Here is a 27,696-nt window from a genome sequence, read left to right on the forward strand (position 1 = left end):
GGATCGCACATCATACTAAGCCAAACCTAGCATGAGTATATGGGCTTGCAGGCTGCCAGAGAGGAGACCCCAACCACTTTGCTCCTCCCTGGTTATATTGTTGCTGTGCAATGCTGAGCTAAACCATAGTCATCTGGACATGAGCTCATGGCTTAGCTCTCGGCAGACTAACCACAAGTAGTTACCAAGATTTGTCCCATGATTTACGAATTGCGGATCATCTGAGAGAGCTAAACCACGATCTTGGGTTTGGGTGATACAGTGCATCAGCCAAACAAGCGAGAGCAACAAAGCAGCTGGGTTCTCTCCAGGTGCTGGCATGCTTATTTGGTTGCACAAAGTCATGGTTTGGCTTTACAATGCCTTCTTCCCATTTCCCCATTGGTTCAGGTCCAGTAGTAAAGACTCACTCCAGGTTTTATGGCCAAGACAGGTACAATTGCCCTCAACTATTAATAGCTGTTTCCTGGTAATGGCCCACGCTGACCAGCCAGGCTGTTGCTACAGAGATCTGCCAGTTCTGAGAGCTTCCTCAAGAGAGAAATTAAAAGCTTTCCTTTTAGGCTTGTATTTGACCTTTAATAATCTTAAGAGACTCTTAGAGTACACATATTTTTACTACTGCATTTATTAAATGAATTATGTTCTTAAATATGGTTTTTGTCCTTTTTTGTGCTATGTTCTGAGAAACATTACTGAAAAGCAGATTATAAAATGTGTGATTACGAAAGCACAGCTAACAAGGAAGCATAGCTTCATATATATGAATCTAGGTCTCCATACTAGCTTTGTATGCCTATGCAGTACAATGCTATGAACAAGTCCCATTATATCAGTGAGAATTAGGATTGCAGCCGGTGTGGTACAGTGGGACCTGGCAAACAAGGTTTCAAATGCCCATTCAGCCGTGAAGTTCGCTAAGTGACCTTGGGCCACTCACAGTCCATCAACCCAACCCACCTCAGAGCATTGGTGTGAAGATAAAATTGTTTACCAATCTGAGCTCCTTGGAGGAAAGGTGGGGTAGAAATGTAATAATCAATAATTAACAGAATGTGTGAGTGGTCTTGAAGAAAAGGCAAAGCAGCATCATTCTCTAGATTATGACATGAGAAACTGGTGGTGTAGCGTGGGGAGGGCAACAAGGGCAGTTGTTCCAGGCACAGAATTGTAAGGGGCACAAAATTTCAACACCTGGTGCTGCCTCAATACAGCTGCATGCTTCTACCACTGGCTTCTCCATACAAACCAGGAAGTGACCTCTCCAGACAAAGAAACAACTTTTCTGATCTCTGTGGCTGCAATCTCCTGGGTGATGCAGACGCCATTAGGCAGTTGAATGTGCATGCATACAGTACTCCTTTCATTTCCCTCCCTTCCACCCACCCCCTCCAAACGGCCCCGCGTGCTGCCAACCTACACTACGCCACTGATGAGAAAGACTACAATGGGATAACCATTTTTTCTGCTCCTCAAACATCTATTTCTCGTCTCTGATCCTAAACATGCTCAGGAGAGACAACAGAAATGAACAAATCCAGCTTCCAGTACAGAACAGAGGAGAGTGGAGCACAACACCCACTCTGTGCTATCATCATGTGTATAGACAGGTTTACAACAAACCTGCGAGTGTGTGCTTTTGTTTTGAATGACAGGGAAAGAAGTCGCTTTATATGTCAGACAACCTTGGCTGTTTGTTATCTTGGTCTCAGTCCACATTTTAGTGAGGGACAGCATAAATCCTTCTTTTATGGCTGCATCGAACCTATTAAATGTCATGATCAGAGCTTGATAATAATTAACAGATTCTCGGATTACCCAGTTTATGGTATGATCACTCAAGAATCACTTCATGAATCACTCAAGTCACTTCATTTCCCTGTTTAGTTCTGTAGCAAGTTTCACACCAGCTCCCAAATCAACCCAAATCACAGCATATCACTTTATTGTTATTTTTTAAATACTATGCTTCTATGCAAAGAAAAACTATGCACATTTCTTTCAGGCTTTCAGCTCATTGCAGTCACACTTTCACGCCTTTTAAGCGGAAGTGCAAAGTGTGTTATTAAGACACACCTTGCCTTTTTGTACATTCAGCTTGGGCGGGGGGTGGGGAGGCTGGAAGAACCAGGCAGGGATAAAATAAGCCCAAATGTGTAAAGTCACCAAGTAATATTTGATTGCTGTTTAGAGAGTTGAGTTTCTCTCTCTCTTGATGGGGGTTTTAGGAACACTAAACCCCAAAGCCTGCAGAAAACTCAGGAGATGAAAACCCTGCAACTATATCACTGCATTATATTATTGCCACCAGAGTGGTGATGCCGGTGCATACCTGGGTTTGGTTTCCCTAGAATTGAGGTCACTTGAGACTGTGATGTCTTTGTGATATACCGTATTTTTTGCGCCATAACACTCACTTTTTTCCTCCTAAAAAGTAAGGGGAAATGTCTGTGCGTGTTATGGAGGGAATACGGGTGGCATGCCTACGGATTTTCCTCCTCTAAAAACTACGTGCGTGTTATGGTTGGGTGCGTGTTATAGAACGAAAAATATGGTATCTACATGTAGGTATATACAGCCTGAGCATATAAAGGAAGAGCTGACAACATTAACACCTGAATACATACTGGCCCCTCTTTAGTAGGGATGGGGGAGAAATTTCATTCAGTTCACATTTAGTGTTGAACCTAACAAATTCACACTTTTAAAGACTATATGAGGACTTCTCTGGATTTTGTGATGTAGTTCTCTAGCCAAACAATGTTTACAAAAATGCGTATATTGGAAGAAATGGACATAAAGTGTGCATATTAAGGAAAAATGCTTGCAAAAAATGCTGTTGAATTTTCATGAGGATTTTTTTAAAAAGCAAATCTGTGCAGAAAACGTGGAGAACTGAATATTGGAGAAATGAGAAACTAAGAGTGAAATAGACAGATCCCTTCATCCCTACCCACTATGTTTCACAGTAGAGTAGAGAGCCTCTCAGTCCCATGGTGCTAGAATCTCACAGAATCTCTTGTGTTATCAGCTCCAGCTGCCAAGTTAGAATAGTCTCACTCGTATTGTTCTCTTACGCTCAACAATGGCATCACTTCCAGCTCGGCTGGGTAGGGGGGCAGAAGGCCTGCCCATCTTCAGCTAGTACAGGATTAGTCATTCTTGTAGTCTTCTAGGTATTGTTGGTCTTCAACTCTCATCATCCCTGACCATTGGTCAAGCTGATAGCTGGAGTCCAACAACATCTGAAGGACCACAAGTTTCCTGGACCTGAGGGCAAGATAGAGAATCTGACAAATTAATGAATTAAATAGTTTCTGTGGCACTGTAGTTCTGTACTCTTTAGATATGCAAAGAGACACTTCACAAACTTGATTAGAGCTATTCATTTAGCAGTCTTCTTCACAGCATCTCATCTTACAGATATAAAATCATATGCAAAGATGACATCCAGACCAATCCCCCACAAATCCCAATATAGCACTGCCAAATAAATTAGCGTTTAACATTGCATTTAGATAATATTATTCAGATAAAATGTAGGAATTCTGAGGGAAATTAAATGATTTTCAAATAAAATTGGCAACAGTTTCTCATGGAGGAGTGTGGAGAATTCACCTTTCTAGATGTGGCTGGATGGTTACGTGGGAGCCGGTTGAAGTTAAATCCTTCGAAGACAGAGGTCCTCTGGCTGGGACGGGACAATATGAGATAGAGGGGGCAACTCCCATCTCTTGCGGGGGTGCAATTAGTGCCAGCACCATCCGTTAAGAGTTTGGGTGTAATCTTCGATACCTCCCTCTCCATGGAGGCGCAGATTGCAGCTATAACAAAGGCGGCATTTTTTCATCTCTGCCAAGCTAAGCAGTTGGCTCCTTACCTCTCTCGCCCTGACCTAGCCACTGTGATCCACGCGACGGTCACCTCCAGACTGGATTATTGTAACTCGCTCTACGTGGGGCTGCCCTTGAGACTGACCCAGAAACTCCAGCGGGTGCAGAATGCCGCAGCGAGACTCCTTACGGGGTCTTCGCTGCAAGATCACATTCATCCAGTGCTATACCAGCTGCACTGGCTCCCGGTGGAGTACAGGATCAGGTTTAAGGTGCTGGTTTTAACCTTCAAAGCCCTAAACGGCCTAGGACCCTCGTACCTACGGGACCGCCTCTCCTGGTATGCCCCACAGAGGAACTTACGGTCTTCAAATAAAAACATCTTGAAGGTCCCAGGCCACAGAGAGTTTAGGCTGGCCTTAACTAGAGCCAGAACCTTTTCGGCTGCGGCTCCAACCTGGTGGAATGCTCTGTCGTAAGAGACAAGGGCCCTGCAGGACTTGACATCTTTCCGCAGGGCCTGCAAGAAAGAGCTGTTCCACCAGGCCTTTCGTCAGGGCGCAGCCTGACTCCCTCCTTTGGCAATCTTTACAAAACTTTAGTTTATGGTTGCCATCAATTTGTATTTTAATTAATTTTTATAATGTTTTTATAATGTTGCACTGTTTTAATGTTGTTAGCCACCCTGAGCCCGGCTTCGGCTGGGGAGGGCGGGATATAAATAAAAAAATTTATTATTATTATTATTATTATTATTATTATTATTATTATTATTATTAGATCTGGGTTCTAGACTTAAGTCTTTGGTGTAATCCAGGTGTCTTGTGTATTATAGCCACTAGATGTCTTCATCTGAAACTTCATGCAACATAATGGGAGACTGGTAAACAGGACTAATTCAGTATTTCTGTTGCTCCCAATATCTGAGCAAACAGGTAAGGGTCTACAATATAAGGGAATGCTTTCATTCACTTAGTAGCCTGAAAAATCATCTGCTCCTGTATACACCTGCAAGATTGCTTATAGGAAATTCCACATGTGCTGTACATTGCCTACTGAATATCACAAGGGCAATGACCTGAAAATCGACGTTTTCTGCTATAGTCTCTGAACTCTGGAATGCATTTCATTTTGCCATTTGTGAAACCATCAGTTGCTTCAGATGTCTTCAATCTAAAGGCACCCTTTTTATTATTTACTTGTTTGAATTCCCTGAATTCCCTGTTTGTTTTTCTATGCTTTTACTGGTTTTATGCTGCATTTTTCTTCTGCTTCTACTGTTTATTGTCTGTATGTTGTACCCTGCATAGATTTTTTAAGTATTAAAAGGTTTATATGTGTTTCTAAATAAATAAAATAAGTCAGAGCAAGCTAAGCCTGGGCATTTCACAAGACACCCACGAAACCTTGGAGTGGGACACATTGCAACGCAGCTAAAGGACCTTTGATTTCTTTTTCCTCTACTAGTCTATCTTGTACCACCTAACACACAAGACTGTGCAAAAAGCAAGCAAAAATGAAAGAGCATACTTCAAAATAGTATGTCTTGTTGTAAAGCCAGTAATGTAACCTAAACCTACTTTTGAAAGTTCATTGAGGCCAACTTAGAAAAGAGTTCTGAAAATAATGGGTGACTTCAGAGCATGTCACACAAGCTCTGCAGAGCTCACTCTAGTGTAAGTTTACACCAGTGATCTATTTTTTACAGATTGGTCTCATGACAAGTTAGTGTGGGTTACATGATGGGCCCACGTGGCTAGGTGTCAGTTTTGGCTTCTGCATCGCTGAAGGAATTCTACTCAGAAGAGCTGAATTATATAACCTGTGTAAATCAATCCCCTCCTACAGCATCCCAGAAGCTAGTACAAGCAAAGGGAACAGACTTTAAGGTCATAACCACCTTTTATTGATCCACTGAAAATACTGCGAAATTACTGGCACCCCCAGTCTTCCCCTTTTCACTGCCCAAACATACCAAACAGAATACTAAGAAAAATGAGTTCTTCTGAGCGACTCACTCGCCTAATGGTTCCAATATAATACCCAGAAAAAACAGGGAGAGCAGTTCATTGACAAACATCCCACCAACTGCATACTCAGGCAGAGCTATATTGAGAGAAAACATTTTCTCCTGCTAATAAGGAACACAAGTAAATTAAGCTGACATCACTCCAGTCTTCCCCAACTTAGTGCCCTCTGATCTGCATGTTTTAAAGATGTTTCTAATGTTCTTATGTGTTTTTAAATGTTTTATTTTTTTAAAAAAAAATGTACTGAGCACCTTAGCAAAGAATGTAATCAATGTAATAAAGAAATATATTGTTGGGCTATAATTCCCATCATAACTTGGCCATGCTGGGAGTTGTGGTGAACAGCCTATGGAAAGCACCAGCTTGGAGAAGGATATATTAGTCAGTTGAAATCAATGTGTTTTTAAATCTGAATTCTCCACAATGTGGTTTGCATATATGTGCAGGTATGGAGAGAGAGACAGAGAGATAATGAGGGCCATGGTATTGACTTTGTGGTTATGTAAGAAATTTATGACGTTAATTCATCATTAATCTGGATGTTAAAATTGTTCTTATTTTGATAATAATAAATTGCATTAACCCAATGGGTCTATGTTTGTATCTTGAAAATGTGAAAATTTACATTTCACAATAAAAAATAAATGCTGATGGAAATTTAACTGTTTGTTTTGAGGTATGTTGTCTCTGCTTTTACTGTAACAGGAACTATTCAACATTTTGAATTTCCAAATAATTAAAAAGAAAACTTTAAAGATAAACCTTTTTCATCTTGGGATAAAAAGAGAAAGAGACATAATTTTTATCTCTCTGTTTTTTGTGAGCTTATATGTGTGATGGACTGTAAGAGATGGTGCTATGGCTTGGGTTGTTTTAATGTTTTCTTATATTTTATTGTTAAATAAGTAAATAAAAAGAGCAGAAAAACGAGAGATTAACCTTTTCAGGAAGTATACACTTGGTGTACTTAACTGTCCTTCCTAAAAAAAAATACAGCCATATGTATGTTGGTGTTTTGGTAATATATACATTTACTTAAATAAACATATTTCATAACTTCAACTAACATTACTCTTATCAAATAATAATTTAAGCACTCAATAAGAACAATAAAAGAATCCATGCTATGAGAAAAAATATAAATACTTACATGAATAAGCTACTTCAGTGTAACACAGGGGTGGTGTCATGGGAGCCTGTGACCCTCCAGATGTTGTCGGAATCCAATTCCTAGCAGACGCAGCCAACATGAGCAATGAGCAGGGATGATGGGAGGTGGAATCCAGCAACATCTGGAGGACCACATGTTCCCCACCCATGATGTAACATTTCAGTATATGCCCGCTTACAGATTCACTTCACAACCCTTTGGTATGAACATTAAAACATTGGGCTTGATGGATTATATGGATAATCTTTGATGGCCAAAGGAAAAATGTAGATCAAATATGGATGATAATCATGATGACGATGGAGTTTAAAATTGATTTTTAGATTCAAAATACTGCATAAGTGAATTTAATTTTGACCTCCGTGACCTTGCAGTTTTAAAGCTGCTGGCACTGCAACAAAGTTGCTAGTCCCTAAAATTATATTGTTTGAGGTTTCCAAGAAGATAATGCTAGCTGTTTCCTACTTTAATGTACAAAATTGCAAAGGATGCTGTAATTTTAACAATCATGTCTGGATTACAGGATATCATAACAAGACATGGTAATTATAAATCCCTTACAGTGGAAAAGTTAAGGAAAAGGCTATTGAGTAAAGTTCCATTTTCAGCTACAACCAGCAGATTTCTTTTTGTCTTCTATTCTTAATTTTCATTTATTTTTTATTCCTATCCTACCTTCAAATCCTGACATTAGAATAATGTGGCTCTTGGCTGGGGACAGAATTTAATGGACACCATTGACACTTCCAAGCTAGGCACTTAGTGTCTTAGGATCTTCTATGTAAGGCTAGAATGCTATATAGCTTTTGTGTGCACATGTCACAGTTTATGTTTAAGCACTGGAGCCACTGAATTACAAGAGAAGCAGTGCCATCCCTAACATTAGGCAGAGTAAGGTACCCATCTTAAGTGGTGGATGCAGGGCAGTGATGGAAGCCCCCTCAACCATCCAGTCCCAGGTGTGTCCTTAGAGACAGAAGGTGGGTCTGCCCAGCCAACTATTTGTCCACCTCCCCAGTTGCCGGGGACATCCCTCTTGCAGGAGGCAAGGCAGGGACTGGTTTATGTAGCTTTCCATCTTCTGCAGAGACACCCAGCACCTGCATGGAGGGAACATCTGCCAGGTTAGTTGGCCCCTCCCCGGCATCCAGCTTAGCATTCTCCAGACTCTTCGACTCTTCACCCTTTGACCAGTCCTTCCAACAAGTCATCTTGGGATTCATGACACAGTGGCTGGGAGGGGAAACACCTGTAATCTGCAAGCACAGGTCTCATAGTTTCTCCATTCACTGAGCATGGCTGACTCAGAAGCTTCAGCAGGGCTGCTTCCAGATGATCTGTTTATTGAACAGACATCCAGATACGTTTCCAGGGAGATTAGATAATGTAGACTATTTAATGAGCATTCATTCTTGTTTATGGGGAGGCTAGAGCTAGACAACATTGCATCAAGCAAATGTTCCCCCACATTTTCCAGTGCATTTCTCCATCGCTTTCCAATTAGATCTAGAAGAGCTCCCAGTCAACTATAACCGTGTAACCGGAATTTGCTGGTTTATGATTGAATCCCACCCAAAAAGCAACAGTCTAGAAGTGCCCAGGGAATTGCTGGTTGGGTATCATCTGCATGGAGGTCTCCTTGGCTAGTGTGGCTGTTGCAGTTCCCTTGGTAGCAGACTGACTCCCTGCCTGACATTTTTCAAGGTCACCGCTTGGTTTGCTGTGGGCTCGAGTTAAAAAAGAGAACACCATGCAAGGAGGCAACATTGCCATATCTCTACGACTGATTAGAGAACCACTGCCTATTGACCTTTGGCATACTGCCTCTCAAAACAATCTAGTTATCATAGCTAAGAACAAGTGATATTATACTCCAAGATCCACATTTTCAAGGCACCTCAGTGCTGGGGTTGATTATTAGGTCCTATATCACCATTCACCAATCTTTGGAGAATTGTTGCAGCTCAGTGGCAGAGCATCTACCGGTACTTTGCATGCAGAAGAGTCCATGTTGGAATTCTCCAACATCCCCAGGAAGGGCAACAGAGGGGGTCCTCTGCCTAAAACTTTGGAGAGCCACTGTCAGCCATTGACAGCAGTGGTGAGCTAGATGGAACCAATGGTCCGATCCAGGATGAGGCAGTTTCATATGATGTTCCCCTAACATGATGTGTTTCAGATGTTTGGACTGCAATTCCCATCAGTCCCATTCAGTACAACCATGCTGGCCGGGGCTGATAGGAAGTTGTAGTCCAAAACAGCTAGAGGGCACCAGGTCGGGAAAGACTGCCCTATGTGCTTATGAAATGCTTTAGTCTTCATTTATGTATATGTTTTTATTGTCCTTACCTTGTTTTCCAAGGGATTCAGGGTGGCACATGTGCTTCTTCCTGTCCCCATTTTATCCTCACGACAACCCTGTGATGTAGGTTCTGCTGAGAGACAGTGACTGGCTCAGGCCATCCAGTGAGCTTCATGACTGAGTGGGGACTGGAACCTCCATCTCCCAGGCCTTAGTCCAACACTCTGACCAATACACCACACTTGCTCTCACTGAGAAACCTAGTACAGTCGTACCTTGGAAGTCAAACGCCTTGCCAGTCAAATATTTTGGCTCCCGAACGTTGCAAACCCAGAAGTGATTGTTCCGGTTTGTGAATGTTCTTTGGAACCAAAACATCCATCATGGCTTCCAATTGGCTGCAGGAGCTTTCGGAACGGATTCCATTCAACTTCCAAGGTACCACTGTATTATAACGTATTACATGAAACCTAACACCTCAACTGACAATTTAATTAACTTTCAATGACTTGTTCTTCAATTGTCGGACAAGGTGATGTTTCTCTTCAAAAGTGCAATCTGGGAAATTTAAAGCCAAGAGGAGCCTGGTAGCTACTATAATAGAAAATAGATTTGTCACACCCTTATAATGCCATGCTGTGCGCACTAACTTAGAAATAAATCACACGGAATTCAATGGCACTTACTCCAAAATCAGAGAATTGTGTAAGATTGCAGACTTAATCTCACTAAATTGGGTAGATTGTTTTAATGGTCTTATTCTATCCTATCTGAATGTTGTATAATTAAGCAAGTATTAGTAATGGGTGAAATCTGTCAAGGATCTGAAATTCCTGGGGAATTTGTGAAATCAAGCTTTACTAAAGGTTCACACCACCTTCTGCTTCCTGTTTTGCATCTGGCAGATATGCGACACATACAAAAAAAAGATGCATTGGTATTCTAGGATTTCTATTCTGGATCCTGTCCAAAATCTACAAAACAAAAGATCCTGAAATAGAAAAATAAATAAAGCTGGGAAAGTCAAGTCACAAGATTCCTTCCATCCTAAAGTTTACACATTTTCTTTTTCCCAAGCTTTGAGCTGAGTTTCAGAAGGAAACCGTGTCCATGCCAATATAGCACTATCAGCCTTCTTATATCCCTTTTATTTTAAGGCATTTAATTTGTTGTTGTTGTTCTCATCAAGAACAATATATAACCACTCAGTTATGCCAACAGTTATTTATTTTTTAAAAAAAATACCTCAAGCATTAAGCCGTATACACTAGGAATACAGGAGGGCTATAGCGTAAAGTCAGTTAAAATTAATTAGGGTGGGGAAAACATACCGAAAATGCCTGCTGCTGTTTTATTTTGGGGGATTTTTTAAGTCTTTACCAAGTACCAGAAGTTCCAACAGGGAATTCTACAGAATTAGATCCACAGGACTGAAAGCACAGCTCCTGGTGGAGATGACCTGTGCATATATAGTTAACCATCGGGAAGGCTATTTCTCAATGGTGTTTGCCTGCAAAACTGAATTGAACTGGTGTCTCATGCTCCACCACCGAGGGACCCTACTTGGGCTCAGAGAAATGGACTCAATGCCCTTTTCCAGCATGTGCGTCCTATTTATCCCACAACTCCACAAAACACTTGGAATCAAGTATGAAAGATCTGATAGCTTCAAAAATTATTTTGGATAAACCCGCATGATGTGGAGTTGCCAGGGCAGTACACAGGTACGCGTGACCTATACACATCTGGGTCTGGATTTATGTGTACATATATGCTTATGTCCATCTAGAAAATCCATGCTCTTGGGCACTGGGGAGTGCATGGGAATGAAATGCAATCAGTGTTTTCACTCTTTTTGTGCATTATTTGCTGTATTTTATTTATGTGTTCTGGCTTGTTTTGTGAACTTGGGTAGTGTGCATGCAGGCTGAACGTTGACCTAACAAGAGTGGCCAGGCTAGGGAGGTGGTGCTGAGAAGCCACCCTCTTCCTGACACAGGGCTTGCCCACACTTTCACTTGTCCCACTGCTTTCCCCCAGGGAAACCAGCTCTTTACCACTGAATCAAAGCAAACGTGCCTGGATGGTGTACATATGGGGCAGAGTGGCAATGAGGTTGGAGCTGTGTGGGCAAACCACTAGTGACAATTCAACACTCCTGCCGATGCGCCTGCCTTGACCTTGCGTCTTCCAAGCCCCTACACTGTTCAGACAGTGTCAGGAAGACAGCTTCACAGCACCACAGCACTGTGGTGGCAGGCCAAACTTTGGTAATAAGCCGCCTGGCCATTTGATGCCCTCCCCTGAGCCCTCGTGAGGCTCTGGCAGGGTCCTAGAGCCCTTCCACCTCCTTCCCAAAGTTGGGTAAGCACTTACCAGGCTTTGAGAAGGAGGTGGAAGGACTCTAGGACCCTGTCAAAGCCCTCATGTCTCCTTCCCAAAGCCAGGGAAGGGCTTACCAGGCTTTGAGAAGGTGCCCTCCTTGGCTGCCCACCTGGTGCAACCTACCACTGCCCTAAATCTGCCTCTAGTGCTGGTCTCCCCTGGATTCTAGCAGCTACTGTTTGAGACTTTTCTCATATTTGTGTATCGAATGATAGTCACAACACTGCCGTCTTATTTCCAGTGCCACCAAACCTGGCTACTTTCCAGTTAATTCTTAACTGCCAACCTCATGTCCATTAATGTCTGCCTTCATCCCCGCAAGCCACCCCATGCTAGTATATTCCAGCAAAAGCTTGTTACGGGCTTAGCGATTGAGCCTGTGACTCCCTTCCAAAGAGATTTTAAAGAACTGTAACCTCCAGATAATCTTGAAAATGTAAGTTGATCATTTACAGATGTTTAACTTCACAAAAAGATTTCCACTGGCTTTATGTTCAAAGGTATTTATAGAATTTACAGCAGAGGCTGCCCAGCCCCTCTATGTGGGCAGGCAGGGTGCAGGCAGCAGCCTGAAACTGCCACATTTGCCTGCAATCACTTGCCATTCCCCAACCTCCCAGCCTCTCTCTCCTGTAGTGATAGTACAAGGAAAGCAATAAAGGATTCAGTGCATTGAACTGGATCCCACCCTCTCACAGACCCTGCTGTGGTGCAAGAGACTCCAAGGTTCCTGTGCTTATCCAGGGTTCAGGTTCCTTGCAATGAAGGTCAATGGAGACAGGGATAGGATATGTGATTTTATTTACACCTATATAAAACCTGGGCCTAGGACAGAAGGGCTCACAGTATTAAGACTCCAACAGATCTTGCCTCCCACTAGATCTCTCAGGAGTCTCAGCTCTGGGTCCAGCATAGAGCAAGACCAGCCTGTGTCTCCAGCTTCCAGTGTCAGCTGAAACTCACACCCACACAGCTCCTCTTGGACCTATTGCTCTCCATCCTAGGATGACATGGCATTCAGCCACATGAAATGGGGAAAGGTCCACCAATTTGTCTCTATAGCAACAGGGCAACTCCTGTCCAACCTCTTTGGACATGTAAATGGCGGGACTTAACTGGCCATCTAAGGCCAGTTACCAAGAAACTTGTCTGACTGGTTCAGCAGCCTCTTACACTAGTTTTTTAACCTCACTGGGTACAGGATCACAGGCCTGGAAGGCACCCACAGATATCTTCCAGACAGACCCCCCCCCCCAAAAAAAACACAACACCTATAACAATACTTTTCATGAAGAGGAGCCTCATTGTTATTGCATGGACAGCATAGTATGTGTCTTCCATTTCTTTCTTCCTTCCTACATACTGTATTGGAATAACTGTTCCAGGAAACTACTTGATGGAATCTGGTTCCAATAGTTATACTGGTTTCCCTTATTTGTTTTAACTAGCCTATATTTTACAATAATTTTTACTGTTCTGCCGTTATCTGTGCTAAATGATGGGTACTGATTGTGCTTTTATAATACTCTGCTTTGATTGGCCATGATGTCCCCAAAGCTAGCATATAAATAGTATAATAAACAAATGAACTACTTTTAAAAATGATCCTGACTGGTATTATTTTGCTACATTAAAACTTAACCGTTGTCATTATTATTACCAAAAGTTTACTATCTTTACTATCTGTTCCGATATGGGCCTGCTGTGGTAGCATTACCCTGAGCAGGGGAACTCTTAAGATGGTGCAATGCCCCTTCCACTGCCACCAGCTCTCAGTGTATTAGGCTATCTATGAAGAACTCCTGACCGTATGTTTTTGCTACTGCAGTTAACAGCAGCTTCAGGCAGTGGCAGAACTTCATGCTCCGGCACCAGGGGGGGGGGAGAGCAGGCGGGGGCGTGGCTGGCACACGTCCTGGGGCTGTGGTGCTCCGCCTGCGGGGGCGTGGTGCCCAGTGAGGGGAGGGCAGCCATGATGGCACCACACAGGGATCATTGTGCTGGGGGCGGTGCGCTCCCCCTGCCCCCCTCTTCTTCCGCCAGTGGCTTCAGGATGGGGTGACTTGCATATGGGAATTGATGTAGAGACAAAGAATTTCTCTTTCTGTGCTGGTCCCGGGGGCTAACCGAGAGGTGAGGTCCGAGTCCAGTTTGAGGTCGATGGTGCAGTATGGAGGCTATCCGTCAAAGCTGTAGCTGGGTCCAAGGCGGGGAGTCGGGTGGGGTCAGGAACTCTGGCAGAAAAGCAGGACAGGGTGCAGGCAGGAACAGGCTAGCAACAACGTTGCTCCCGCAACCTGGGACTGGGGCTGACTGGCTTTTATCTGCCCCGAGGCATAGGGCAGCCCCAGTCCACAGGTGACTCGCCTCTCCTGGCCTGGAGGCGAGCACTCCTCCTGCGGGAACTTAGTTCCCTCCGCCTCTCTGCCCTGAGACTCTGCAGCTCAGGAGAGGCTGGAGGGTTACTGGACCCAGAGGCAACCTCAGCTTCCCCTGCCGGGGCTGAGAGTGGAGCACCTGCAGGCAAGGGGCCAGAGCAGACTCAGCTGGTGCCTGCACCTGAGGATCCAGCACAGGTGAGGACCCTTCAAGCTCAGCTGGTTCTGGAGGCGGGGACTCCTGCGCAGGCTGGGATTCCTCAGGTTCAACCTCTGAGTCCAAATCCCAGGCCATCACACTTTCCTTCCTTCTCTCTCTCTAACACACACACATATTGTGGTCCCAGTGCAAAACAGGGCTGCTCTTTGGCTTACTCGGTTGGGTGGCTTGTAAAACCTGACCCTAAATGAGCGAACCAATCCTTCACGAATGGCCACTCCTGCTTTTTCTTGCTTATGCAAAGGCACTGACCACCACACACACACATACACCCCGCTCTCTTGACATGCGCAAATACTTGCTGACTGTCTCCTTATGCTCAGGCATCTGCTGTCATCGCTGGCAGGTTCTGGCTCCAATGTTGTTCTTATAGGGAAAGCTATGCAGCTTTTTATTTCATGACAAATGCCAGTGCCTCTTGTATACAATAACAGCCTATTAATAATACCCAATAGCTGTAGCAATGGAGTCAGAACGATGCCACCAGAACCAAAATGTTAACATCTGCAAAGGCAAGCCAGACCCATTTTCGCTCTATGTGCTCACACAACTGGCTCAGTCTGCAGGACTTGCACTGTCGTGTCATACTCATTTTAAACTTGCAAGAAATTGGCAAGTTTTTTGGTGTAGCAGCACCTATGCTCTGGAACAGCCTGCCTGTTAATATCAGGCCTTCATTGTATTGCTTTTGATGCCTGCTAAAATACCCAGGCATGTAATTTAATTGCATATATTTGTTTTCAAAACTCTATTTTATCTGTGTTTTTATAATTTACTTACATCTAATGCTTTTCAGGTCTGCTTTTATTACTATTTTTAAAACCAACGCTTTATATATCTTGTTTATTGGATTTCTTACCCACTGCAAAGGAGGGTTTTACCATTTGAGGTAACAGTCTTCTGATGTAAATTGATCTAAGTATTTTTAATATTGCATTATTACACTATTTTATGTAAATCAGGCTTCCTCAACCTTGACCCTCCAGATGTTTTGAGACTACACTTCCCATCATCCCTGACCACTGGTCCTGCTAGCTAGGGATAATGGGAGTTGTAGGCCAAAAACATCTGGAGGACCGAGGTTGAGGAAGCCTGATGTAAATGGTTCAGATATGTAAGTTTTTAAAATTATTACTAAGCAGCACATCAGTCTTGGGGAACTTCCAGACCTGCCTGCATCTGTGCAAGTAGAGCAGGGATCAGGACTCTGGGCGGGCAGGCAGCACCAAGCTCAAGCTCAAAAACTTTGGATTAAATTAAAGTTTATTTTAAAGGTCCCATTAAACAGACTAAAGAGGCATTCAAAGTCAGTACTGTTGGGCATAATATCAACTTATTGGAAGTTTCTGTTACCTTGCCACAGCTTCAGTTCACACCCCATCCTGATTCCAAATGGAAAGCGCAAGACTCAGCTCCAAAGCTTTAGTTTCGTTCCAGCTCCAGACTCATGTTTCTTCCTACCTCATTGTGGACTCTCCCCTGAGGTTTGCTCCCCATCCTAGTAAATATCCACTGCCAAGTCAGTAGCTTTGCTGTAATCCAATCTTCATCTTCTTTTGCCCCAGGGTACCTTTTAGTCCACAGCAAAGTGAAATGAGATGGGTTTTTAGCAGAGCTTGCCCAAGACATTTTGCTGCCTGAGGCAGAAGAACAAACAGCATCCCATCTCTCCACCGAGTCAAGGTGCGTAATACCCAAGGCCACACAAGTTATTCCGAAGCAGAAAATCCCACAAAGCACCTCTCCAAACACAAAAAATACAATAAGAAATTAAATTGGTACAATTTGCTGTCCTTTCGTGACACTCATGTTTTGCTGCCTGAGGCAGCCGATTCACCCTCTCTAACATAACACCCAGCCCTAGTTGTTAACCTGCACTTTGAACATGCCTGCGTTCACCAACAGGGTCAAGCGGGAGGCTTTCTTGGAAGAATAAAGAATTAACTTAATTCATCCACTGGGAATTGCGACAACTTCCTTGGCAGTTACACTCTGGAGGAGGAAAGCTACATTATGGGACCTGACATATTTTCTAGGCTATGGCAGCATTACAATCAGACCCACATTTTAAGATGTGTAAACTGTCTGAAATTAAAAGCTGCTATTCAAGCACATTCAGATGCTGAGAATGGTGTGTGTGTGTGAACTAATCTTCCCCACATAGTCCTTCCTATACCTTGTCCTGGAAAGGGAAGGCAGCACTATTGTTTCATTATTCAGCCAGCTTTCCTTTCTTCTTTTTCAGACCAAGAAAGGGGGAGGGGGAAAACACACAGAATTCCTCTCTTGCCTATTTACAAAACACACCACATGTTACTTTTCCAGATTTCTACGATGTTTGCACTTGCAATATATGAGATAGGGTGTTGACGCAGCCCATTGCAACCATTCCTTTGCACACCTCCCACTCATTTCAATGTGATTTGCAGCAAACAAAAAACCCAGTGAATAATGCCCATTGCTTGCTTCATTGCAGGCATTGTCAACACATGAAGCTGTATTGTAGCAAATCAGACTATTGGTCCACCAGCACTGTTGGCTTCCCAGGATTTTAGGAAGGAGGTTTCCCAGCCCTGCCTAGAGACAAAGCAAGTGCTCTGTCGCTGAACTGAAGAGCTATGCTTGCCCTCCACACTAGAACTTTTCAGAAGTCTGAGCTACTATGTTCCAATTTATGACTATATTTTAAATAGAGGTCATTTCCAGACTGTCAATATTTTGCAGGAGGAAGTCAAGTGGATACTGAAAATGTAGATTTGTGCAATTAAAGTAGATTAAAGCACTATCTATCACCCGGGGGGGGGGGGAACCTCTGAGTTTTTTTGTTAGAAAACTGCTGAGGAAATGCACTGGACAGTGTGGGATGAACGAATAGGTAATGTGAAGATGCACAAACTTCCCACAAGAAAAGAGGATGAATTCTCGTTAACCTCCCCGCAAACAAATCAGAACAAATAGTCTATAAAGAACAAAGTCTAAGCTTCACATAAGCTTTGTGCGAGGGAATCATGATGAATGTTCAATTCACAGGTCATTTGGAGGAGCCTGAAAATTCGTTTCACTATACTGTAATGGGGAAAACTGTGACCAGACAATATTCTGGCCTGCTCAGTCCAGGTCCTGTTGGTGGGAGCCCCTGCTTCCTCTCCTTGGGGATCTTAATCCAGGCGAGGTAGTAGGGATCTGGGATCTGAGCTTGGTAATGGACTGGATGAAGACCAACAAACTGCATCAATTCACATAAGATGGAGGCATTGTTCAGGTTTGGTCTGTTTCTGGCCATTTATGTGAAATCGAGCTCGTCTTGATTGCCCTTCCCCTAGAAGAGCAGGTTTGTGGGTGATCTTAGATCCAGCTGCATCACAGGAGACACAGGTGGCCTCAGTGTTATGGAGCATCTCGTGCAGCTTAGGCTGATAATACCAACTCTATCCGGACAAAGAGAGCCCTATGACTATCCATGCTCTAGTAACTCTATGATTCTCACCTCCCAGCTGTGGAGCTGCCTTTGAGGACAGACCAGCAATTACAGCTGGCCCAAAAGAGAGCAGCAAGATTGTGAATAGGGGCTGGCAGATATCAGTATATTATGCCAGTGCTTCATCATTTTTTATTTATACCCCACCCATATGACTAGGTTTCCCCAGCCACTTTCCAACACACATAAAACATAAAAAGTCAAACATTTAAAACTTTCCAATACAAGGCTGCCTTCTGATGTCTTCTAAAAGTTGTGTAGTTTTTTTTATCTCCTTGACATCAGATGGGAGGATGTTCCATCATCTGCACTGGCTTCCAGCCTGTTATCAGGCCCAATTCTAAGTGCTGTCACTAACCTTTATAATGAAAGCTTGAGAGCACCTCCTCCCAGGTGTACAGTGGTACCTCAGGTTAAGAACTTAATTCATTCTGGAGGTCCGTTCTTAACCTGAAACTGTTCTTAACCTGAGGTACCACTTTAGCTAATGGGGCCTCCCACTGCTGCTGCTGCTGCGCGATTTCTGTTCTCATCCTGAAGCAAAGTTCTTAACCAGAGGTACTATTTCTGGGTTAGAGGAGTCTGTAACCTGAAGCACCTGTAACCTGAAGAGTCTATAACCCGAAGTACCACTGTACCTTAAGTTTTTTATTGGAAGCCCCATCTAATGTGGTGTGGCAAAGGGGGAGGGTCTTTCCGGTGGTGGCACATTGGTTAAGAATGTCAGAAGAGTCCTGCAGGATCAGGCCAATGGCCCATCTAGTTCAGCATTCTGTTCTCATAGTGGCCAACCAAATGCCTACGGGAAGCATGTGAGCAGGGGCAATAGCACTCTCCCCGTCTGTGATTGCAAGCAGCTGTCATTCAGAAGCATATTGCCTCTGACAATGACAGTAGAACATAGCCATTGTGACTAGTGCTAGCCATTGATAGCCTTAGCCTCCATAATTATCGAATGCTCTCCCCAGAGACGCGGGTGGCGCTGTGGGTTAAACCACTGAGCCTAGGGCTTGCCAATCAGAAGGTTGGCGGTTCGAATCCCCGCGACAGGGTGAGCTCCCGTTGCTCAGTCCCTGCTCCTGCCAACCTAGCAGTTTGAAAGCACATCAAAGTGCAAGTAGATAAATAGGTACCGCTCCGGCGGGAAGGTAAACGGTGTTTCCATGTGCTGCTCTGGTTCGCCAGAAGCGGCTTAGTCCTGCTGGCCACATGACCCAGAAGCTGTACGCCGGCTCCCTCAGCCAATAAAGCGAGATGAGCGCCGCAACTCCAGAGTTGGTCACGACTGGACCTAATGGTCAGGGGTCCCTTTACCTTTACCTCCCCAGAGATGCTTACCTGGCATCTGCATTAGTGGGGCATTTTCCTCACTCCTCCAGGCTTTTAAAATCCCATGCTTTTAGAACTATTTTGTCTCCAACTTGATGGTTTATAAGTGCCGCTTACTGCTTTTATCTCACCTTGTAACGTTGCATGCTTTTAAAATTAATTTTACACTGGTGTTGCTTTTTACATGCTGATTGTTCTTAGTAATCTTGACAGTAATTTTATTTTATGGGTTTTAAATGGTGAACCGCCTTGACCAGATTGAGCCATATAGAAATCCATCTATAAATAAAGCAAAATAAAACACAAATTATTCTTAAACTGGGTTTGAAGTGGACACCACTTCAAGTAGGAGACTGCCCTCTAACAGCCCTTCAACTACCACAGGACTGTGCTCTGCAAAGGAGGTCTCAGTGCAGAGCTAAATAGATCAATCATCTGGCTCTAGGGCTGCCAATCTTTTTTCAGCAACTCCTCTCCCTCTCCCCCCCCCCCACCATGTCTTTATCTACAGATATTAGCAGGTGATTATGCTTCTCTCCATGCTGTGAAAAGCTTAACCCGGTAACTTTTGCAAATCAAGCAGCTGTTAAGTCACAGGAGGAGGCCAGACTGACCTGGACATGATAAAGCCAAGCTTTTTCTTTCTTTCCTCTTTTTAACTTTTGCAGCCTCCTCCCTCTGAGCTATTTCAGAAGTCTACCAGGTTTTAAAAGCTATCTGCTCCTTGGTGCAGAAAGTTGCTGCAGAGCAAAGTGCTGGTTGGACCGAGGCCAGCCTCTGCGCAATGTTTCTCTCCCTTGTGTTCACAGCATGTTCTATTTCTGAATATAAAACAGAGTATAAAAGCCCCATGTAGGTTTAGAGCTGCTGATATCATCATACCCTTACACCTGTTCATCCGGCCTTTAGATCGAAGCAGTTGCAAAGCTAATGAATGACATCTAAACGGTGCTGGATAAAAAAAACCTCACACTGACTCAACTCTCCTCATAACATCACAAAAAGCCTGTGATCTGATAGATCTAATCTAAAGGGTCTGATCTAATAGGCAAAGATATGTTATTGCAGTAAGTTGTCTGAAGTGGATGCTTCCTCATGGTTCTGTGAGTTCTTATTCCATTCACAATGTCACACAGCTGCCTTCTCTGAGGGACATGCCAATTACATCATATGATCCCCAGCGTGGTGGCAGCGATCAAGCAGGAAAACGTACTGGCAGACATGCTCTCTGGCATTGGGGCGCCCGAGAAGGCAGCCTGGGAAGGCTGCACACCGCCTTTCGCCAGGAAGCAGGAGGAGGACAATGACCGGGAGCAGGGCCATCTTTAGCAGATGCAGAGGCCACGCAGCTTCCATCCTAAGCCTCTGCGGGGATCGCTCTCCTCCTGAGGTGGCTTGGGAAGGAAGCTGCATGCCCACCAGCCATATAGTTGGCGGGGCGCAGCTGGCGGGTGTGCAGGGAAAGGGGAGGCTGCCAGCAAAGACGCATAGCTCCCCCACTCACTAGGGCGCCCCTGAGAGGCCGCGCCCTGGCGCAACGAACCACTAAGACCAATGGGAAAGACGGCTCTATATGGCACTTGGGGAAGCCTAGGAAGGCCTCAACACCAGCACCTGTAGCACAATACCCAAATGTAGCTGAGGAAGAAGGGAGCCCTTGCTGCTGGCGAGTTGCTTTATCACATTTCCAGCTTTCCAGGCAATGGGTGAGATGCATGCCACACTGCGCAAGAAGGGGCAACCGTGGACCTGCAAAAGACCTCAAGTTTCACAAAATCAATTGCCCTCGCATCAAAGTTGATGAAGGGTGGTTTTAAATGAATCAAATCAGGGTAGGTGCTGCAGCAAGTAAAGGTTATGTCATAATAAGCATGTGCCTTTAAGGCAAAAATTAGAAAGCTACTGTATGGCCTTCCAGGTGTTGTCAGATTACAGCTCTCATCATCCCTAACCATTGGCCATGTTGGCTGGGGTTGATAGGAGTTGGAGTCCGAGAACATGTGGAAGGCCTGCTTTAAGGTGCCACAAGGTTCTTTGCTGTTTTTGCTAAAACCTAGGGCAGTTTTGTTCTGTGTCCTATCATGCTCTCAGTAACGCCAGCCTCAGGCAGAATTCTTCCTGAATTCTGCAGCTGTAGTTGGACTGTAGTTTCCATCCTTCCTGACTGGAGCTGATGAGAATTAGAGCCACACCTGGAGGGCCACAATTTCCTCATCCCTATCCTTAACCTCTAGACAGATTTTGTCCAACAAATGACACCCTTCATGCCAAAGGACACTTGGAAAGTGTGAGCCTCTGACTTGCCTCACTTCTTCAATCATCAAGGTTTTTCCAGAGGTTTCTGCAAACCTCCTGTTGATTTTACGGCATAGGAGTTAAAGAAAATGCTCCTGTGAGAGTGCTTCATTCATTGCCTAGAAATTCCAAATGCTTTCCATCAACTGTGTGCTTTTAGCAATCTTGTCATGAACCTTTAAGTTTCCATGTTTTGACCTTCAACGCTTATCTGATATCTCTTTGATATTGTGCATAACTGCACATGGCTGCTGGACAACTGTGTGCTGGTGCCATCAGCAGGAATCACATCCACAAGATGAAGACAAGCTCTGCCATTGTCGGAGGACTGAGCGTTACAGCATCTGAGAGCCTTATAATAAGGGAGATAACTAAACAGCTTGGATATAAAATCCAAGGACACATAATATGTAAACAGACTGTGATTTGACAAAATAGACCTGCTCCTGGATGAGAGGGAAACTGAGAGGCGTACGTTCAAGCAGTGGTTTAAAACTAACTTCCCACGTGGCTTCATGCACAGTCTGGCAAGTCCAACTTTAGTAAACGGTCAGCTGTATCCACTGTTGTGGAGTTAAATGGGCTACTGCTACTAATCAGAAGCAGGTGGCAAGATAATGGTTACTACATTAACCTCTAGTTCCTGGGCCATGTCAGTGATTCATTAAAGATACCAAAGGTCCCAAAGTGGAAAGTTTTCTCTTTCCTTCCCATCCAGTTCTAGTTAAAATGAAGCTATTAATGATTACAAATCATTTGCAGTGTTTCCTAGTAAAGCGCTTTAGAAGGCTGATCAAATGATCCATAACTCTCTTGTTAAGTTGGTGTCAGGTCTCTTATCTTTGAATGGCAGATCCACACTATATATTTAAAGTATACTCCATCCACATTTAAAGCACATCCCCCAAAGAATCATGAGAACTGCAGTTGGTTAAGAGTGCTGGAAACAGTACTTCTGTGGAGGGAAAGTACAGTTTCTAGGATTATTAGGGGGTGTCATGTGCCTTGTGTGTTGCATATGCTTTAAATGTATAATGTGGAGACACACACACAAAGGGCATTTTAAAGTCAACTAATTCAGATTTTATGATGAAAATTAGCTGGTTGCGAGTGGGTCTTCCCTTTTTATTTTCCTTTTTTAAAGAAGCTGAACTATTTTCTGTTGTGTTGTGAGTAAATGCAGCAACGTTTGCTGTTAGTAACCTGAACCAGTGATGGTGGGGATAGGCAGAAAGGCAACCTATTCTTCCTCCTGATGGCTAGCTCTTGAGTGACCGTTTGTTGCCACATAGATTGTGTTCTCAGGTTCTTTCCTTCTTCCCTCCCTCCCTCCCTCTCCATCCAGACTTCTTGCGTCCTACTGTGTTTGTGCTCAGAATGCGGCCGGTGGGGAAATTTTATTTATTCATTATTACAGTCATATTCCACCATTCCTCTCTCTCTCTCTCCCCAACTCCATTTTCTCATCACAACATCCCCATGAGGTAGATTAGGCTGAGGAATAGTGACTGGCCCAAGGTGACCCAGCGAGCTTCATGGCCTGGAGGGGATTTGAACCGGGATTCAACACTCCAATCTAACCGGAACACCACTCTGAGCTGCTGTTGTGATTAAGGCTATGTAAATTTGAGCGGCTTGAAATGCAGAAAGGTCATTTGCCCGCACTGTTTCATGTCACATTCTGGCCTTGCTGTACACACCAGAGAGGGGTTGGAGATGTCTTCACCTGAGGCCCATTACCTGATTTCTTCCCTCATGCCAGTTCACTGAAGCTGTCATCTGCGCATGTGCTATCATTTGCACATGCGCAACAGCTGTCTGAAATGTACACACTGCTTAACTGCTGCTCCCATTTTCAAATTGACTGGAAGCTGGTTTGAAGGGAAGCACATTAAACAAGAGTATATCTCAAGAAACAACAGGATGCATGTGGATTGTGGCTAACTTTATGTGTACTTGGCTTCAAACACCAGCAGTAGAAGCATGCTGGAGCTGGGGTAAGCAGCAATGTGTACACAGCCACAGTCTATTGTTGTAACCTCCTCAGAGCTGCCAGAGTGGGCAGGCTAACTGTCCAAATAAATAAAAGAAACGTAGGAAAGGTTATTTTTAAAGAAGCCCTTCCCCCAACTCCCACACCACCCTCCTTCTGCTGATCAGATCTCCTTCAGCTACGTAATCCCTGACTTTTAAATGCCTGGACTTCTCAATTTTCCCATCTAAATAAAGATACAGACATCCTTCAACAATAACATACATTCAGAATCATTTGTGCCTTCCACTAAAAATTTACCTTATCTTTGTTTTCCTTGGGGAGGGAATTTAATTACAGTGTTACATAAAACGAGTATTTTGTTAACATTGGAAAGAGGCTCTGCTCTGCATTAAGCTCCAAACAAGTCTGTGTTTACAGTACATAATTCTTTTTCCAGCTGTTCCCTTACTCATTAACAAAGTAAATTAGATATTTCTTAAACCAGCACCTTACTTTGTTGACTTCATCGAAATGCAGAACATAATGGACATGGAAAATTACTACCCCAGAAGATGTTCAGTTATGGTGACTTCTTCAAATACTGTTATTATCGTTTCATTGGGAAATAAGTTATGGCTGCCACAGAACCATACTAAAAAACACACCTAAATCTGTTCCTCCGGTGCCTCTTGTTACATAAACAGAGAAAAAGGGTGTACATTGTAAAATACACAGCCACTGTTTCACTGTTAATGTGGAAAACACTAAGCATCTTCACACTGGAACAGTCAAGTATGTGAAAACAACTTTTGCTCCCTACATTCCAGTCAAGAGGAAGAGACAGCTGGATGAGGAAGAACCCCTTCCCCCATCCCCCAATGTTAGGGGAATGACCTTCCCCATGTTAGGAAGTGGTTCACTTGGCTTGCAAGGTAGCTAGGTGCACTGCAAAGTCTAGTACTGGAGAGTCTGCAATCAGTTGCCCTCTTAATTTGCCCACAGGTGTGTTGTTGTTTCTTTGTAATCAGTTTTATACTTGTAAACCACTTAGAAACCATTTTACCAATAAAGCAGCATATAAATCAATAAACAATATTTTAAAAAAATTGTCTAGACTTAGTATAGCTAGAGCTTTTTATTTAAAAAAATCTCCATGATTGTCCTTCCAAAAGAGGTTCTATTCCAGGCGCTAACCTGGTTGTGGATTTAATGCTTGCTCCATCTGCTCAGAGGCTGAAATTAGTTGGCAGATGTGCAGCCTGATCCTATGGACATTTATTCAGAAGTAGGACATAAGATGTAGTAGTAGTAGTAGTAGTAGTAGTAGTGATAATTTTATTTTATACCCCACCCATCTGGCTGTGTTTCCCCATCCACTCTGGGCAGCTTAAAGCTTGATCATAAGATTGCACCCTTTGCTTGTAAACTTCTTGGTGCTGTACAAAGTGGTCTAAGCAAAGGGTGCATGCAATGGTCATCATAATCATCATTCTTGACCTCATACCAAAAAAAGGCGATCCACTCAGACTTTGTCAGATGCTTAAAGTAAATATGGTAGAGCACTGCATTCAATTTTACACAGGTACATTCAATATGTGGTTACGTGTACTCTGTACTCGTTTTTTTAGGTTAGTTCACATGTTTCCTTTTAAATACACCATGTGTACAATCATTCCCACAAGCATTTATACATGTGTACAAAACCCTTGTACCTGTGAACAGCATAATGTGTGAACTACTCTACTGGAATCAAATGAGTTATATGTTAGCTAAGCATGACTAAGTTTGGGTCCAACCCCATGAATGACACTGAACTCAACCTCCTGTTGGTCTTTGGCTGGTGAGTTTAGACTCAGAATACTGCTATTGACTATAAATTCTTGTCTCTCTGCACAGTCTTTCATCAGGGCTGCTGTCCGAAAAACACTCTCTCCTTAGGTTTTCTTAACATGTTACATTTATATATCTTATTAACTGAGGGAGGTTGCTATGGTCGTCTTCCCCCCCCACCCCACCCCGAAACCAAGAGAGATGAAAAGAGCCCTGATTTATAGCTAAAAGCAACTGCTTTGGATAAATGCACATCTACATAGCTGTTGATTTAATCCCTACACTACAGCACCAAAATAGAGGCTTTATTGTTCAAGAAAATAATGAGGGAGTGGGTTACAAGACCAGTTTCTTTTCAGTTAACAAGGGTTTAAGTTTCATATGGAATTACCTCAAACTCACAGAGTAGGGCTGCATACACACCACACATGCAAAGTACATTTAAAGCACACGCACCCAAGAATCTTGGGAACTGTAGCTACAGTGCCCAGCACCCTTTAAAAACTACAGTTCCCAGGATTCCTGCAGGGGTGTGTGTACGCTTTAAATGTGCATTAAATATATGGTGTGGATGTAGCCTACATTTCAGAATGCACACTGGCTGCTAAGCCACTGAATGGGAGGCTGCCTTAATGGGAATATCAAGCTACCCAATAAGAAAGTTAAGCGAACAAGGACTGGACTCAATGTCTGGACTCAATGACCGAGCTATCAGGTTGTTTTCATCTCTAAAGACCGTGATAAATTATGACAGTACAGCCAAGGCTTTTAAACGTTTATAGCTGTGAGATGTGTTAGCGAGACCAAGCTGACCTCATAAATTCTTCTGCCTCAGTGACCCTTCCAAGTCTCACCACTGGTGTCTAAGGGCATACCCATGCCACACCGTTTATCAACACAAACTTCCTTCCTGAAATATATGCCAATCTGTCTCTTGAGATTTGCCTGCTTCAGGTGCAACTAACAGAATGATCTCAACTGAGGCAATTGTGTTGCTTGGATACATTCTTCAGCAGGAACCTTTCCAAGAACTTGTCACAATGCATGGATGTGAGGAATCCCTTTTATTCATATCCTACCTCTAGAGCATAATTTTAGATGCTTATGTTTATAATGAAAATGCAGATTCTGTTGTAGCAAAAATGGCACGTCTCTTAATACAAGGAAGAGATAATAACTCTTGAGATCTGTCTGGGATTAACCTGGATTAATTAAATGAAGGGCTAGTTCATTAGACAGGTTCATTAGAAACCAATCCAAGTGGCCACAGTAGGGTAATACATTTAGCAGGCTCAAGTAAAATGTCACAAAATAGCAGGTTTTGACTTCTGTAAACTATGTCTCTGTCTCTCTAGGCTGAATGTTAAGCAAATGCCTATGGGGCAAGAATGCGAGTAAATTGAGCACTATATTGGAGCCCAGGGCTTTTTTTCAGCCAGAACTTGCTAGAACTCAGTTCCAGCACCTCTCAGGTGGGCACAATTGCCATTCTAAGAGAAAACAAAAAAAAAAAATCCTTCCAGTAGCACCTTAAAGACCAACTAAGTTAGTTCTTGGTATGAGCTTTCGTGTGCATACACACTTCTTCAGATACACACGAAAGCTCATACCAAGAACTAACTTAGTTGGTCTTTAAGGTGCTACTGGAAGGAATTTTTTTTTGTTTTGACTATGGCAGACCAACACGGCTACCTATCTGTAACATTCTAAGAGAACGAGAGAAGTGATCATGGTGAGTTCTGGCACCTCTTTTTCTAGAAAAAGAATACTGTTGGGGGCCAAAAGCCTAGCTTCGCAACTACCCATGGCTTTTATACATTTTGAAGAGTACAGTACAGTGGTACCTCGGGTTAAGAACTTAATTCGTTCTGGAGGTCCATTCTTAATCTGAAACTGTTCTTAACCTGAAGCACCACTTTAGCTAATGGGGCCACCCATTACTGCCGTGCTGCCGCCGCACGATTTCTGTTCTCATCCTGAAGCAAAGTTCTTAACCCGAGGTACTATTTCTGGGTTAGCGGAGTCTGCAACCTGAAGCGTCTGTAACCTAAAGCATCTGTAACCCGAGGTACCACTGTACAACATTTAGCCATCCAGGAGGGGAAACCTAAAACTGAACAAAGGTTTTCTTCTGCTGCCTGAGGATGGGACATAACTTTTGGCAGTGGAGACTGCTCCGTTATGGTGAATGGGGAGCTGCTCCACCAACCTCAAGGCAACCCACACCTGCCTACCTTCTTACTGACATCCAGCTCAGGGGGTTGCACTGGCTCTCAGCTTCCTCCCTCTTAGTCTGAGTGTCGCTGTTGTAGAACTCAGCAAAGAAGAGGATGGGGACAAAAGAAGAACTAGTTGCTGCTGTGCCTGTCATTGGCTCTGGCCTCACCTACTGTAGGTCTCCCTACCTTCCACCCTACCAGTCCCAATGGGCACTACTGACATTTGGAGCTTACATACCCTCCAGCTTTGC

At 43.6% G+C, this 27,696-nt stretch overlaps 1 long non-coding RNA gene across 4 annotated transcripts in view; it reads left to right on the forward strand.

Annotated features, from left to right (window-relative positions):
* Positions 1-27,696, forward strand: part of LOC114605861 (uncharacterized) — a 76,542-nt gene that overhangs the window by 23,754 nt on the left and 25,092 nt on the right. Inside the window, exon 3 of one of the 4 annotated variants that reach the window (XR_003708679.2) lies at positions 4,669-6,525. The exons of the other annotated variants lie outside the window; for them this stretch is intronic. This is a non-coding gene — a long non-coding RNA (uncharacterized LOC114605861). Of the gene's footprint in view, positions 1-4,668; positions 6,526-27,696 lie in introns of those variants that run through there. 4 annotated transcript variants of the gene reach the window in all.

The sequence above is a fragment of the Podarcis muralis genome, chromosome 10 (assembly GCF_964188315.1).
Source record: "Podarcis muralis chromosome 10, rPodMur119.hap1.1, whole genome shotgun sequence".
Lineage (NCBI taxonomy): Eukaryota > Metazoa > Chordata > Lepidosauria > Squamata > Lacertidae > Podarcis > Podarcis muralis.